Source organism: Cibotium barometz, chromosome 49, assembly GCF_041138505.1.
Source record: "Cibotium barometz isolate CiBa-2024 chromosome 49, ASM4113850v1, whole genome shotgun sequence".
Classification (NCBI taxonomy): domain Eukaryota; kingdom Viridiplantae; phylum Streptophyta; class Polypodiopsida; order Cyatheales; family Cibotiaceae; genus Cibotium; species Cibotium barometz.
This window is the reverse complement of record NC_141094.1, coordinates 1463712-1467801: the sequence shown is the minus strand read 5'-3', so window position 1 is coordinate 1467801 and position 4090 is coordinate 1463712. Positions and strand designations below refer to the sequence as shown.

At 39.7% G+C, this 4090-nt stretch overlaps 1 long non-coding RNA gene across 1 annotated transcript; it reads left to right on the top strand.

Moving 5' to 3' along the window:
• Positions 1 to 378: 378 nt before the first annotated feature.
• Positions 379 to 1866, top strand: LOC147610189 (uncharacterized). The gene is made up of 2 exons (XR_015264077.1): positions 379 to 784; positions 1590 to 1866. It is a non-coding gene; the product is annotated as an uncharacterized LOC147610189 (long non-coding RNA).
• Positions 1867 to 4090: the final 2224 nt, after the last annotated feature.

The window sequence follows — 4090 nt, the reverse complement described above, 5'->3', positions numbered from 1 at the left end:
TTTTCTCTAGACTTCTTACTTTATGGGGCCTCTCCAAGGTTTTCCTCTCTAGACTAATCATAAGCATAATTTGGCTCCTTCCTTATGAGAGGACACATACACACACAACTTTCTTTGTCCCTCCTCTCTCTCTCTCTCTCTAATACACACACTCTCTCTCTCTAACAAACACACACACACACTCTCTCTCTCTATCTCTTTGTCCCTCCTCTCTCTCTTTGTCTATAACACAAACTTTCTTTGTCCCTCTTGCGCATAGGCACGCACATTCAGAATTTGTAATAATATCCAAATCACAAAATAACTAGAAGTGAAGTGAGGGTTTGAGAGGTTGAGAGAAAGGTACATAAAGTAAAGAATCTTGAGGTTTGTTTTTTCTCACAAGAATTCTGTAGACTGGTATGGAGGGCCTAAGCCATAGAACTGAGCTATCGCCATTGCCCATCGCCTTTTTGCTGCTTCGTCCCCACTTCCTAATCGCCATGGACCCTTGCCTTAAGGACCCCATTCATCTGTTCATTCTCTGCACTACAGAAGAAGAAGAAGAAGAAGAAGCAGAAGCAGAAGCAGAAGATATCGGCTAGTCGATTCTACAACAAATTTAGCAGAGAAACGCCATGGCTTCATCAGCAAGAATTTTACGCATGGAGGCCAAGCCCAAGGTAGTTCCCTCGCACAGAGGGCGTGTGCGGCTCGCTGTCATGCTCTGGTTTTTGGGTCTGCTGGCCTCCGTTCCGCGAGCGATCTTCAGGGCCTGCATTCGCTGCAAAATCAAGCTTACAAGGTACGGTTATGCATATGCTTTGATGATCTCTACTAGAAACTCAGGGTTTCTGAACCTGGCCATTTCATCGGGAATTAGGGTTTGTAGTTAAGAAGGGGGTGGGATCTTCTGGTTTCTTTGGGTTCTTTTGGTGCCCTGATGTTTTTTGTTGCTTTGCTTTCTGGTGGTTTCCTCTGGGTGAAGGGTATATGAAGAACAAAAATTTTGCCTTTTTAGGAAGATTTGTGTATAAGAAGGGAATGTGTGGGGAAGAAAGAGGGGGGGAGGCGGGGGAGGGGGGGGAGGGGGGGTGGTTTGTGTGTGAACTTGAAAAAAACTTCTCTTTTTGGGGTGAGAGCACCACAGGAATAAACCTGCCAGTGCTTGATAAAAATATCTTTTTCAACCGATGCTTTGGTTCCCAAAATGTACTCTATATGCTGTTTTTTTTTTAATTTTTTTATTGCGTTTGAAATAGTTCATTCTGTAGTAGCCGAGATGTCACTTGCTGCCATTGGCAACAAGTGAGGAGGTTTGCTCTATATGCTGGTTTTATAACTAAAATATATGAAAAAATAAATTCTTAAATTAAGGGCTATGAAAAAACTCAGCTGTTTTTTCATGAATCCCAGTGGGTTAAAAATACACTAAGTTGCCATTTTTTTTTTAGCACTGGGGTGGGTCATGAACCAACCACTCCAGTGAGATACTGCCAACAGGGTGGGTGAACCTCTTTTTGTCACTAATTTTGTCCATCCCTTCTGTGGAAATCTAGTAGTTTTTGCAGGGCTTGTGTATTGAAAGTCTTGATGGCTTAATTTTGCAGGTTACTTGACAAATTCCTACTTCCGCATGTGGCATGCCTAGCAAAGTTCTTTTGAGCAGGAGTCATTGGCGGTAGAAACAGGAGGAGGTCTATTCTCTTTTGGTGAAAATGCCAGAGCACACAGGCTGTTAATGGATATACCAGCTGATGATGAGCTTTTTTGTACTCAATTGTTGAAAACTTTGTTGCATTCTAAATTGATGACCTTGAATGTGTAAGCTTTTCAAATTTGGGTATTTAGATCAGTGCAATAGTTCAACCAGCTACTTTTCATCTTTACTTTTGACCAAGGCTGAAATGAATGATAATGTGTATTGCTGTATGAGTGGATATGATTGAACATGCCATTAGCTTTGCTCTTCAACGAGGTATAGTCCTCAGCGTGGTCGGTATGGCTGCCTTCTATGTGAGAATGCTGGGCTCTTTTCTTTATATAGATGAACCTGCACCTACTCTTATGTTTCTGGGAGGTCTTATCCCCTCTCCTATGTTGTCCAGCTCAAAATACTGATATCATTGGCAGTTCTTGGTTTCAATACTTAAGATCATAGTTGTCAAAATTTGTCATTGGCAACAGCTCATAGTTGTCAAAATTTGGCGTTGGCAACAGTTCTTAGATTCAATACAGTTGTCAATTTGGCATTGGCAAGTTCTCAACACTGTTTCCACATATTTGCCCTTTGCTTACGCTTTTGCAAGGCTGTTGAGAACATCAGAAAGTGTTAGTTGGAGGTTGCATTGTTCACTTCGAGCTTGGCCTTAAGAAAGTGTTGCTGTCTTAATGTGATCTTATTTATTTTCATTTTTCCCACCGATTTCAAAACGTTTTGGAGGACCTCTGGATGTCTAGGCAACTTTGCTTGAGATACTATTGGCACTTTTAGGGACTCTATTGGCCAAGAGGTAGGTGGTATGCCTTTGTTCAAAGGTGGTTAGTTGCCCTTATTGCTGTATGTGGGGGAGGGTGTTGTGGATGTGGTCTCTAGAACATTGCTGCTTGACATTTGACCTAATTTTCAATCTCTGAATCATCTCTCTCTTTCTCTGTGTCTCTCCCACAAAACCATGGTGAAGAGTTAATACTTTCTTCCATAGCTGGAAAAAGGAGGACCTACAAGATCTTGCAATCCCTCACTTCAGTCATGAATTTGCCCATAAATAATGCATGTTGATTTGGAGATGCAGTCAAAAGGATGCATTACAAGTGGCTATAAGAATACATGTTCAAAGTAGCTTATATTACCAAGCAACATATGGGAGCCCTCTGTCTGTCTACTTGAATAAAAGCAACTTGGAGACCCTCATCATTTGGTGCAATATCCATTCAAACATGTGTGTACAAAGCTAAAGTGTCCACATTCTTTACATCAATTGGCTGTGCGCAGGGAGGATCAAAGCTACGAGTGACAACATGCTGAAGGATAATTGAGAATCTTAGCAGACAATGGATTAAGTCAAAACAAGGCTAAATCATTCAAGAGTGAGGACAAAATTATACTTAAACAAAGCAGCCCAAAAACCACAAGATGTGTCTGTGCTGTCTAGTTGTGCCAACTATGTGCATTTGACTTCCCTTCACCCATGATGTTTGCTGGTGAAGATGTCTTTTCATCATATCTTTCCTTGCTGTCGAACCATCTATGCATGCTTCTAGCTTTGGGGCCAGTCTTCAAGGCAATGCTTCTAGATCATTTGACTTGGCTCACCCATTCATGAAGCTTGCTAATGAAGACATCTTTTCATCATGACTTTTCTTCCAACATCTCTTCTCAGAATGTCCAAGTTTTTTACAAACGTTGCAAATTACCTTTTGGAGTGGTCATTGTTTTTTATACTTTTGGTTGGAGAAGAATCTTTCCTTGAAGGTATCTTTTATTTTACTTGCTTCCATGGTGTTTGAATATAGAACAAAGTCCCAACGTATTATCACTTTGTAAGTTTATGGATTAACCTTGAGTTCCCTTTTGCAATCCTAAAACCATTTTCTTTTTTCAATCATGGATCACCATTTGTTGTTCTAATCCATAGCTAGCCTTGGATTACATCAATGGATTGTTGAGAGCTTAATACAATCAAGACAGTAAATTTAGGTGTTGTAATCTTGATTGGTGTAACCTTTATAAAAAATAAGGACTTTTTACACTTGCTTGGTTGGGAAGCATAATTATAAAATTAATAAACTATTACTAGGATGTCCCAATGATGTAAAGATCTTTTGTGATCACATTGATCCTTGATGTTCCATTTAGAATTGGTGCTATCTTGGGAACATATTTATACTTCATTGATAAGCTTGATTTAAGAGGAAAGTCTAAGCCTCACTAATCCTAGGATACCACCAAAGACAATCCTAAGGATATGTTCTAAATCAAGAAGGCGGTTATGTTAGCCAATAACGTAACATTACTTTTTTATAATGCATGGTTTGGACTAAAATCTTACATATTTATATGCACTAAACACTTAGTTATAATTTTGTATCAATGGGATACTTTGCTCAT